Here is a 13,279-nt window from a genome sequence, read left to right on the forward strand (position 1 = left end):
TTTACCAGCTTACCAGTCAGATAAATCCTTTCTTAAAGATAAGGTTTCAATGTCTAACTTTTAGGAGAGATGTTACAAACAGGTGTTACAATAGTTTGAATGAGAACCCTGTGCCCTAGGCTCCAGTATTCCACTTGTCCTCCAATTAGTGGCCCTGTTGAGAGGATTAGAAGTTTCAAGCTTGGCAGGAAGGACATCACTGATAATGGGCTTTGAGGTTAAAAAACATCATCTTCTTCCAGTGTGCTCCCTCTGCCACGTGTTCATAGTTTAAGATGTAAGCTTTAGGTGCGCCTGAGCTTAATTGTGCCATCACAGATTCCTATCCTTCTGGAACTGTAAGTCAAAATCAATTCTTTTTTTGTAAGTTGCCTCTGTTGGCAGTGTTTTATCACACCAACAGAAAAGTGACTAATACAGAAATTGCTATCAGAGAGCCAAAATTGGTGAATGTGGAAATTATGGGACTTTGGACTAGAGAAATACTGGAGGATGCGAGCTCTGAGCTGCCTGATGCTGCCCCTGTGCCTACTGCCATGCAGTCTCTGTCAGTTTAGACTCTAATTCTCTAGAATTGATAAGCCGAGATAAACTTTCTCCTCTAAGTTACTGTAGTTGTAGAGTTTTATCACAGCATCAGGAAAATAATGGATAGGAGTATTGTAAGAATTATCTTGGGGCTGTGGTTCTCTGGTGGAGCAAGACCTTGAGATTGCCTCTGAACATTCAATAAGACAACAAAACATGATAACATTGCTGAATGATCTATGTACTGTCCATACTCACTGTACAAAACGATCAACTCTACCTTTTATGGGAAAACATATGTTTTTTTTTTACTTACTATGAAGATTTGTAGTTAGGAATATGTCTTTACTTCCTTTGAGATAAAGAAAATGCAATAATTGGGGCTGAAGTGATGGCTCGGCAGTTAAGAGTACTTGCTGCTCTTGCAGAGGACTCTAGTTTGGTTCCCAACACCCACATCAGGTAACATGTAACTCCAGCTCCCAGTATCTGATGCTCTCTTCTGGATTCTAAAGGCACTCATACTTGCCACGTACCCCCACAAAGACATGTACAAACATGTATAGATAATTAAAAGTTTAAAAAATAAATTTAATTGTTGTTTTAAATTCTGGTACTGAGGATCAAACCCACAGTCTTGAGTATTGCTGGCAAGCACTTTACTACTGAGCCATATCACAAAATCTTTTTTTGGCTGACTTCTTAAGATTCTTATTTCTTACTAATGATATTTGTCATGTCCAATGATTTTCAAAATAACGCTTCCTTAGTCTATACCTATTGAGTTCTGTATTTTTTATAAATAGTTTTTCCTAAAATAAAGTTATACTCCAGCCCTTATGGTCTGAACCAGTGCCCTGAGCAGACATTGGGCACTGGCTCCACACTCATTCCCACAACTCTCAGAGGAAGCCCAACTCCCAAGTGCTCTAACATGCCCAGGATGAGAGATGAGGAGGTCACAACAACTGCCTGAACACAAGAATAACTGGGACCCCCATGATCCAAGTACAAAGGAACCCCTGCCCAGTCAGGAGCACAAATTCCTTCCTGTCTGAACCAGTGCCCTGAGTAGCCCTTGGGCACTGGATCCACACTAGGTACCACAGGACCCAGAGGAAGCCAGATTCCTAGGTGCTCTAACACCACCAGCATCACAGGATCACAGAGGAAGCTCACCTCCCATGAAATCAGATACAACCAGGATCTCTGAATCACAGGATCCCAGAATCATAGGATCACAGAGACAGCTGGACTCTGAGGAGTTCTGACCCAACCAGGATCACAGGAGGGACAGACAGACTGCAGTCAGAGACAGCAAGGGCAGGTAACACTAGAGATAACCAGATGGTGAGAGGCAAGCACAAGAACATAAGCAACAGAAACCAAAGCTACTTGGCATCATCAGAACCCAGTTCTCCCACTACAGCAAGTCCTGGATACCCCATTACACCAGAAAGGCAAGATTTGGATTTAAAACCTCATTTAAAACCTAAAGAGGACTTTAGGAAGGACATAAATAATTCCCTTAAAGAAATACAGAGGAACACAGGTAAACAGGTGAAGCCCTTTAAAGAGGAAACACACACACACACACACACACACACACACACACACACACACACACTCACAAACCCTTAAAGAATTATAGGAAAACACAACCAAACAGGTGAAGGAATTGAACAAAACCATCCAGGATCTAAAAATGGAAATAAAAACAATAAAGAAATCAAAAAGGGAGGCAACCTTGGAGATAAAAAAACCTAGGAAAGATATCAGGAGTCATAGATGCAAGCATCTCCAACAGAATAGATAAGATAGAAGAAAGGATCACGGATGCAAAGTATACCATAGAAAACATTGACACAACAGTCAAAGAAATGCAAAATGCAAAAAAATTCCTAACCCACAACATCCAGGAAATCCAAGACCAAATCTAAGGATACTAGGTATAGAAGAGAGTAAAGATTCCCAAATCAAAGGACCAGTAAATATTTTCAACAAAATTATAGAAGAAAACTTCCCTAACCTAAAGAAAGAGATGCCTATGAACACACAAGAAACCTACAGAACTCCAAATAGATTGGACCAGAAAAGAAACTCCCCTTCTGTCATATAATAAAACACCAAATGCACAAAACAAAGAAAGAATATTAAGAGCAGAAAGCAGAAAAAGGTCAAGTAACATGTAAAGACAGATCTATCAGAATTACACCAGACTTCTCACTACAGAGTATGAAAGCCAGAAGATCCTGGGCAGATGTCATACATACCCTAAGAGAATACAGATGCCAGTCAAGGCTACTATAACCAGAAAAACATTCAATTAACATAGATGGAGAAAACAAGATATTCCTTGACAAAACCAAATTTCTACAATATCTTCATACAAATCCAACCTTTCAAAGGATAATAGAAGGATAACTCCAACACAAGGAGGGAAACTACACCCTAGAAAAAGCAAGAGAGTAATCTTCTTTCAACAAGCCCAAAAGAAGATAAGCTCACAAACAATTCCACCTCCAACAACAAAAATACCAGAAAGCAACAATCACTTTTTCCTAGTATCTCTTAATATCAATGGACTCAATTCCCCAATAAAAAGACAGAGACTAACTGACTGGATACATAAACTGGACCCAGCATTTTGTTGCATACAGGAAACACAACTCAGTGACAAAGACAGACACTACCTTAGAGTAAAAGACTGAAAAAAATTTCCAAGCACATGGTTCCAAGAAACAAGCTGGAGTAGCCATTCTAATATCAAATAAAAGTAACTTTTGACCCAAGGTTATCAAAAAAGATAAGGAAGGACACTTCATACTTATCACAGGAAAAATCTACTAAAATGAACTCTTAATTCTGAACATCTTTGCTCCAAATGCAAAGGCACCCACATTAATAAGAGAAATTTTACTAAAGCTCAAAACATACACTGTACCACACACAATAATAGTGGGAACCTATAACACTCCACTTCTATCAAATCATGGAAACAGAAACTAAACAGAGACACAATGAAACTAACAGAAGTTATGAACCAAATGGATTTAGCAGCTATCTATAGAACATTTCATCCTAAAACAAAAGAATATACTTCATGGTACCTTCTCCAAAATTGACCATATAATTGGACACAAAACAGGCCTCAACATATACAAGAAGATTGAAATATTCCCTTGAATCCTATCAGATCACCACGGATTGAGGCTGGTCTTCAATAACAACAAAAACAACAGAAAGCCCACGTACACATGGAAGCTGAATAACTATCTACTTAGTGATAACTTGGTCAAGGAAGAAATAAAGAGAGAAATCAAAGACTTTTTAGAATTTAATGAAAATGAAGGTAAAACCTACCAAAACTTATGGGACACAATGAAAGCAGTGCTAAGAGGAAAACTCATACCTCTGAGTGCCTTCAAAAAGAAACAGGAGAGAGCATATGTCAGCAGCTTGACAGCACACCTGAAAGCTCTAGAAAAAAAAGAAGCAAATACACCAAGAGGAGTAGAATGCACGAAATAATCAAACTCAGACCTGAAATCAAAAGAAAAAAAAAAGAACTATACAAAGACTTAACAGAACCAGAAATTGGTTCTTTGAGGATAAACCTTTAGCCAGAATAGCTAGAGGGTACAGAGACAGTATTCAAATTAACAAAATCAGAAATGAAAAGGGAGACATAACAACAGAAATTGAGAAAATTAAAAAAAAACATTAGATCATATTTCAAAAGCCTATACTCAACAAAACTGGAAAAGCTGGATGACATGGACAATTTTCTAGAGCAATACAAAGTACCAAAGTTAAATCAAGAGCAGATAAACCATTTAAATAGTCCCATAACCCTTGAAGAAATAGAAGCAGTCATTAAAGTCTCCCAAACAACAACAAAAAAAGGCCAGGACCAGATGGCTTTAGTGCAGAATTCTATTAAACCTTCAAAGAAGACTTAATACCAATATTCTTCAAACTATTCTGCAAATTCATTCTATGAAGCCACAATTATACCTAAACCACACAAATACCCAACAAAAAGGAGAGTACTTTAGACCAACTTCCCTTATGAATATTGATGAAAAAATACTCAATAAAAATCTCACAAATTGAATCCAAGTACACAACCAAACGATCATCCATCATGATCAAGTAGGCTTCATCCCAGGGATTCAGGGATGGTTCAATATGCAGACATCCATCAACATAATCCACTATCTAAATGAACTCAAAGAAAAAAAAACACATTTTTATCTGATCAGATGGTGAGAAAGCATTTGACAAAATTCAATACTCATTCATGATTAAAGTCTTGGAAAGATCAGGAATTCAAGGTCCATACCTAATCATAGAAAAGAGCACTATACAGCAAACCAGCAGTCAACATCAAACTAAATGGAGCGAAACTTAAAGCAATCCCATGAAAATCAGGGACTAGACAAGGCTGCCCACTCTCTCTCTACCTATTCAATATAGTACTCGAAGTCCTAGCCAGAGCAATTAGACAACAAAAGGATGTCAAAGGGATACAAATTGGAAAGGAAGAAGTCAAAATATCACTATTTGCAGATGAAATGATAGAATACTTAAGTGTCCCTAATAATTCCACCAGAGAACTCCTAATCCTGATAAACTACTTCAGCAAAGTGGCTGGATATAAAATTAATTCAAATAAATCAGTAGCCTTCCTCTATTCAAAGGATAAACAGGTGGAGAAAGAAATTAGGGAAATGACACTCTTCACATAATATTTAAAAATAATATAAAATATTTTGGTGTGACTCTAACAAAGCAAGTGAAAGATCTGTATGACAAAATCTTTAAGTCTCCGAAGAAAGAACTCGAAGGAGATTTCAGAAGTTGGAAAGACCTCCCATGCTCATTGATTGGAAGGATCAATATAGTAAAATGGACATCTTGCCAAAAGCAATCTACAGATTCAATGCAATCTTCATCAAAATTCCTACTCAATTCTTCATAAAGTTAGGAGGAGCAATTTGCAAATTCATTTGGAATAACAAAAAGCCCAGGATATCAAAAACTCTTCTCAACAATGAAAGAACTTCTGTGGGAATCACCATCCCTGACCTTAAACTATATTACAGAGCAATAGTGATAAAAAACTGTGTGATATTGGTACAGAGACAGGCAGGTAGGTCAGTGGAATAGAATTGATGACCCAGAAATGACCTACACACCAATGGGTTGATATGTCCACTTGATCTTTGACAAAGGAGCTGAAACCATCCAGTGGAAAAAAGATAGCATTTTCAACAAATGGTGCTGATTCAACTTTTGGTCAGCATGTAGAAGAATGCAAATTGAACCATTCTTACCTCCTTGTACAAAGCTCAAGTCCAAGTGAATCAAGAGCCTCCACATAAAACCAGATACACTGAAACTAATAGAAGAGAAGTGGGGAAGTGCCTCAAACACATGGGCACAGGGGAAAATTTCCTGAACAGAACACCAATGGCTCATAGTCTAATTGACAAATTGGATCTCATAAAATTGCAAAGTTTCTGTAAGGCAAAGGACACTGTTAATAGGATAAAAAGGCAACCAATCCTTCATCTGATAGAAAGCTAATTTGTAATATATACAAAGAACTCAAGAAATTAGTCTCTAGAGAATCAAATAATCCTTTTAAAAACCGGGGTACAGAGCTAAACAAAGAATTCTCAGCTGAGGAATGTTGAATGACTGAGAAACACCTAAAAAAAAAAAGTTCAACATCCTTAGTGATCAAATGTAAATCAAAGCAACCCTGAGATTCCACCTCAGTCAGAATGGATAAGATTAAAAAATTCAGGTGGCAGCAGATGCTGGTGAGTTTGTGGAGAAAGAGGAACACTCCTCCATTGTTGGTGGGATTGCAAGCTGGTACAATCACTCTGGAAATCAGTCTGGAGGTTCCTCAGAAAATTGGACATATACTACCTGGGGACCAGCTATATCACTCCTGGGCACATACCCAAAAGATGCACCAACATATAACAAGGACACATGTTCCACTATGTTCATAGCAGTCTTATTTATTATAGCCAGAATGTAGAAAGAACCCAGATGTCCCTCGACAGATGAATGGATACAGAAAATGTGGTACTTTACACAATAGAATACTACTCAGCTATCAAAAACAATGACTTTATGAAATTCATAGGCAAATAGATGGAACTAGGAAATATCATCCTGTGTGAGGTAACCCAATCAGGAAATAACACACATGATATGTAGATACGTACTCACTGAGAAGTGGATATTAGCCCCAAATCTCATAATATCCAAGATACAATCTACATATCACATGAAGCTCAAGAAGGACGACCAAAGTGTTGATACTTCAGTCCTTCTTAGAAGGGGGAACAAAATATTCATAGGTGGAAATACAGGGACAAAGAGTGGAGCAGAGACTGAAGGAAAGGCCGTCCAGAGACTGGGGATCCATCCCACACGCAGTCACCAAACCCAATTACTATTCGGAATGCCAAGAGATGCATGCTGACAGGAGCCTGATATAGCTGTCTCCTGAGAGGCTCTGCCAGAGCCTGACAAAAAGAGAGCTGGATGCCCGCACCCAATCATTGAACTGAGAACAGGGTTCCTAATGGAGGAGTTAGAGAAAGAACTGAGGTAACTGAGGGGGTTTGCAAACACATAGGAAGAACAACAATATCAACCGACCAGATACCCCAGCGTTCCCAGGTACTAAACCACCAACCAAAGCATACCCTCCGAGCGACCCATGGTTACAACTGCATATGTAGTAGAGGATGTGCCTTGTCGGGCATCAGTGGAAGGAGAGACCCTTGGCCCTGTGAAGGCTCAATGCCCCAGTGTAGAGGAATGCCAGGGGGGGAAGGTGTGAGGAAGTGGGTTGGAGAGCATCCTAATGGAGGCAGGGGGTGGGGAGATAGGATGGGGGATTTCCAGAGGGGAATCCGGGAAAGGGGATAACAGCTGAAGTACAGAGAAAGAAAATACACATTAAAACAAAAGAGTTATTCTCCATTGAGGGCTAGTCCATTTGAAACATTAACATCCTCCTACTCAGAAGTGGCAGGAGCTTCTTGGATTGTAAGGGTTTATCTAATTAAATGATTTTATGTACTACATTTCTTCTTTGTTTAGCGGTTTAACAGGACAGTCTGTTCCTTTATGACCATCTTCATTTAAAAAAAAAAGTTTTGTTTTTCTTTTTTTAAATGTAGTTGCTAAACCTATATACCCTTGGGTGTATTTGAAACAACAGCATCCAACAAAACTAAACTGAATTGATTTCCTATGTAATCCTAGAGGGATACAGAAGCACACAAATTCATGTGCACACATACATCCTTTGCATTCCGATAGTGAGCTTTCTGTTTCTGTATATCCTGCTTATACACGTCACCTGCTCTGTAAGATGCTTGCCTTTTACTGAACAAGAAAAATACACATAAATCATTCACCTCTAATCAGCTATTGTGAAACTGTGCACACATTTCTTCTGTGTGAGCCCAGGGGCACGTTTGAGGGTGAAGAGAAGAACGTGTTTTGGAAAAGGGCAGTAACCTATAGTAGATGTGTCTGTCAGGCAATATTGTCTATTTTAATATGATACATGAAATATACACTTACATAATGTATGAAATCATGTCTTTGTCTTTTTTTCCTTTGGGAACCATTTAAATGCTGACTGGTTTACTCTCTGTATCAGCCCCACCTCACTGTACATTACTTTTAATTTTCTCTGTGCTAATTTGGCAACTTCAAAGCCTGTCTCTGGGTCACATGGTATTGACTTTATTATCCTACAGTTCAACCATCTTCCATTCAAATATGCACAACTCATTAAGTAGCTCAAAGGCACACTTTAGACTTATATTTTTACACTTATACAATAGTTTTCTATGAATTTGTAGAAACTACTGTGAAACATATGATCATGGAGGCCACATCAATAGCCATCCACTAGAATTTATGAAGGATGTGTTTCTGTGTGCAAGCAGTGATTAATAGCATAGATAGAGACTAGCCTTTTTGGTAAAGCTCCCTCCCCCCATCCCTCTCCCTCTCTTTCTCTTTGTGTGGGTATCTGTGTGTGTATTTATGTTTGTGCTTCTCTATGTAGTCCTGGCCAATCTGCAGTTTGCTGTGTAGAGAAGGTTTGCCTTGCACTCACAGAGATCCCCCTGCCTCTGCCTCTTGACTCCTGGGATTAAAGGCTGATAATTTTAAGCATTTGTGGAGACAGCAGGATTGGGTTTGAGGTCAGCCTTGGCTACACAGTGAAACCCTGTTTTCAAAGAATCAATAAGTAAGAAGGTAAGTAAATAAACAAGTTTTACCATTGATAGTGCTGGAGAAAATGCTTGTATATTGATATTCTTTACCTGTTTGTATTTTCTCCACCTATTTTACTATGCACCGGTACTTGATAAATTAGAATTGTTTCCCTCAATAAAGTTACAGTGTAATCTTTTATACTTATTGCAACTTTTGTCATTTGCACTTTCGAGACAAGATCTCACTATATAACTGGTCATTCACTAGCAATCTTCCTCCTTCTGCCTCCCAGTTGTTGGGGTTAGAGACATGGACTCCTTTTGATTTATGATTTTGGGAATTGGAGAGATTGGTCAGTGGTTAAGAGCACTTGCTGATCTTGTGAAGGACCCTAGTTTAGTTCCTAGAACCTATATCATTGATTCAAACTGGATTCACTAATGCTTGTTTTCAGAATTTGCAGAGTTGCTGCAGCTTATCCGGGTCTCAGAAGTCCAAGTTGGTTTCTCTCCCTGCTGCCTTGGGATCAAAATGTAGATCAAAAATAGTATGGTCCCCATATCAGGGGACCAAGTATCCCTTTGAGTAGCCTCAGGTTCCCATAGGAGAGAGCTGGGGGACATTGCTGAGCCCCGTTAAGAAGCCGGTAGAGAGACCTAGCCAGCTGTACACATCCAGGAATCCAGGTTCTTCAGAAACCCATCATCCTGAGGAAAGTCCTCAGATGCTTGGCAGCTTGGGAGAGGAGATAAGTTAGCATAGGCTGGATCATTCAAACACAGACCTCATTTTCCTAATATCATTTCCAAGTATGTAACTTAGGAATCGTGTGGTGGTGTAGTTGGGCCAGTCCCCAAGAAACCTTACATCTTTGTTTAGGTCTCTTATCTTAATGTCCTTTTTATATTGTTTTGTTTTCTCCTTGAGACCAGAAAAGGAACTGAAAGGAGCTGCTGGGCTATTCCCTTTTTGTTCTGTGGTTTCTTGTGATTTGATTTCCCAGTTGTTGTGGCCTGGCCTCCTTACCCTTTGTTTTACCATTTTTAATGTCCAGAGAATGAGCCAACCTAGGTGTGTTCCTGGTTTTGAATGAGCACAAGTAGCAAATAGTTAGGAAAAAACAGCCACATAGCAAGACATCCTCAAATCTACATATACAGTGGTCCTGGTTACTGTTCTATTGCTATGAGGAAATACCGTGACCAAAGTCATTTATAATTAGGGGATAGCTTACACTTTCAAAGTGTTGGTCTATGATCATCATGGTAGGAAGCATAGTGGCAGATGGGCGGGCATGGTACCAGGGCAGTAGCTGAAAACTTAAATTTGATCCAGAAAAAGGGAGAGAGAGAGAGAGAGAGAGAGAGAGAGAGAGAGAGAGAGAGAGAGAGAGAGAGAGAAAGGTGGGTTTTTGAGACATCAAAGACCACCCCTATCAATAAACCTCCTCCAACAGGGCCATACCTCCTAATCCTTCCTAACTCATCCACCAACTGAAAACTGAACATTTGACTACATGAGCCTATAGGATCATTCTCATTCAAAGGGCTGCAACAACTTTCCCAAGAAATCAAGAAAGAAAATTCCTGTCCCAGCTATTGTAATAAAGTTACTGGTTGAGAGACTTCTAGGTAGAGAGTTCTCCATAAGTGAACATCACATTGTCTGATTTTTACTATAAATATTTTTATGTTGTGAGATAAGCAGTAACTTCTATTGACAATAATATACTTTTTTAAAAAAAGCTGACATTAAGGACAACACCATGGCTTTATTTGTGTGCTTTTTTATTGTCCCCCCTTTTCCTGTCACAAAGTCAGGAGGCCAACTTGACCCAGCACAGTGGCTTTGGAAGATATTTTGAGACAAACTTGCTCGGGTCTGAAGTGGGAGGACCAAATTCCATTTCCAAAGCCAGGTTCTTAGTGACCTTAGAAAGCACATGAAAATTCACCAATATTATCTGTACCCCATGTGTTCTTCTTTAAAACTAAACTTAGTGATTTTCAGTGGATAGGCAACTCACTGTTGAGTCGATGACAACTGGCGGGACCCCAAACACCTGTCTTCCTTATGGTACACCTAGAGTTGTCCAAATGAATCTTACTTGCTGGGTCATGTGTTAGGAATGGGGACTGACAAGCTATAGAAAACATCTCCTTTCTCTCAAGAGTACTAGAGGGGACAGAACATTAATAGATTGCCTTCTGGCCTCTTTAAACTTTGTAAGGTCATGGTTGGGTGGTCAACTGCTTAAAACCCTTTATCCATGGTTAGTTGGGTTTGGTTTTGAGACATGGTCTTTTTATTATTAGCCTTGGGTTTTTTTTTTTTTTTTTTTTTTTTTTTTTTTTTTTTTTTGGAGCTCTCTATGTAGGCCAGACTTCTTAAACTCTTAGAGATTTGCTTGCTTCTGGCTTCCAAGTGGTAGGATTAAAGTTGTGTGCCATTATACCTGGCTTTAATTTTAAAGGTAGGAACTGACTTTTACAACTTTCTACTTGTAGTCCTTGACTTTATTATGCAGTAGAATGTAATTTTCATTCATTTTAAAGTTAAGTGGGACTTGCAGATTAATTGTTTTTACCAAAGTAATTTGATACGTGTACATTACCATTCTGTGTTCAGTGGAAAACCTGAGATGCCTCAGCAACTTAGGAAGTAAAGAGAAACAGGGTTGATAAGGTGCCTGGAACACGAGTGTGTATCCCATATAAACATGACTCATATTAAATACTATCCAAACATCATCTGATTTCTTTGTAGCATCTGACCCTGCCAGTGAAAGCCAATTTTACATATTACCTTTGTCTCAAACAAAGAAGAAAACTGAAAACAAAGAAGAAAAAACTTTAAAAACTGTTTGAACTTCAGTTATAACTAGGCTGCTTCAGCATGTTTGAAGTTTCAGGGATAATTTTCTTTTAAAACCTTTGTGTACATATGTGGTGTGTGGAGGTGAGTGGACAACATAGGATGTCCTGTTTTCTACCTCCTGAGTGCTGAGAATCAAACTTGGGTTTTGAACCTAGGCCACAGGCATGTTTATCCCCAGAGGCACCTTGTCTCTAGCCTACATTCCTCATTTCTTTTAAGATGAAGTTTGCTTCTTTGAAATAACTGTAACTCGTTTCCATTCCACTTCATTTCCATCTTATTTCTCCTTATAATCTTTTACCTCACACCTAATTGTCTATTCTTCTCTGAACTCTTGCAGAATGCTAGCCAAGTGCCCCGTGTCTATGCTCCCACACTATTGTTTACAACTAAACACTGACATCTGCAGTTCCATCCTAGAATGTGAGCATGAGACTAGCCAGCTCAGGACTGAGGTGACCTGTGTATTTGCATTGTATTGTAATGCCAGGTGAACCAGAGAATAGCAATAAGTGTTCAGAGACTGAATGCACTAACTACTCTGCTTGGGCCGATATTTTTATGGTAATTGATTAAAGAGGCTCAGCACTTATCATGCCTTCTTAATGTCCACTCTAGTATTTCCCTACAATACTCTGAGGTAGCCGTAAGTATGGTGGTTCCAATAATTTGACTTTGGTATCATTAGTTCAAATCGGCTTCCCATTATTAAATGTGTAAGTTGGCAAGTTAATCTCTTTGTTGACAGTAGCTGTTAAGAGTCTATGCATGGACCTTGGTAGCTCTAACAAGCTAGGCTCAGCTACAAGCAGTGAAAGGGATTTACTCAATATGGTCATACTGGGAAGAGGAATGAGTAAAGAGGTTCGACCACTCTCATGAGATTCAGATTTTCTTTTAAAGGTCATGCAATATGCATAAGTAAGGAGTCCTGGTCATCATAAGTAGTCCCACTCATTATAGTTTTGTGAAATCATGCTCTAACATTCTCACTGGCTGGCACCAAGGCCCTAGTCCTGTTCTTTTCCCCAGCAGAAGACTTCTGCCACAATTGCAATTCTTGGAGCCCATTGTCTCAACAGTCTTATAGTTGAAGGGGGAGGCACAAACATCTTCTCTCCTGCAATTACATGTGTACATTTCTTCCTAATATAGCATACACAGCTAATTCCATAACATGATTAGAATTGTGTTTCGTACATTTTGCACTAAAAACAGTTAATAAAATGTTATTTAAACATTAAAATTAGGGCTAGAGAGGGTTTTTATTATACATACATATGTGTATGTATATGTGTGTGTGTGTGTGTGTGTGTGTGTGTGTGTGTATTTTAAACTTATTTATTACTCCGTGTGCCTGTCAGAAGACAACTTTTTCGGTCAGTTCTTTCTTAAGACCATTTGCTCTTGCAGACGACCCTGGTTCATTTCCCAGCCAGCAACCACATGGTAGCTCATAAACCATGCATTATTGCAGTTCCAGGAGATCTGACATTCTCCAAGAGCGCTCACACACACATCACATATCTGCTGGTAAAATACCCACACATACAAAATAAGTCTAAGGAAAAGAAAAACCTTAAATATTAGAATGACACTGGTG

At 38.9% G+C, this 13,279-nt stretch overlaps 1 long non-coding RNA gene across 1 annotated transcript in view; it reads right to left on the reverse strand.

Moving 5' to 3' along the window:
• Nucleotides 1–13,279, reverse strand: part of LOC108348562 (uncharacterized) — a 52,664-nt gene that overhangs the window by 21,856 nt on the left and 17,529 nt on the right. The window lies entirely within an intron of this gene.

This window comes from Rattus norvegicus, chromosome 17, assembly GCF_021556685.1.
Source record: "Rattus norvegicus strain SHRSP/BbbUtx chromosome 17, alternate assembly SHRSP_T2T, whole genome shotgun sequence".
NCBI lineage: Eukaryota > Metazoa > Chordata > Mammalia > Rodentia > Muridae > Rattus > Rattus norvegicus.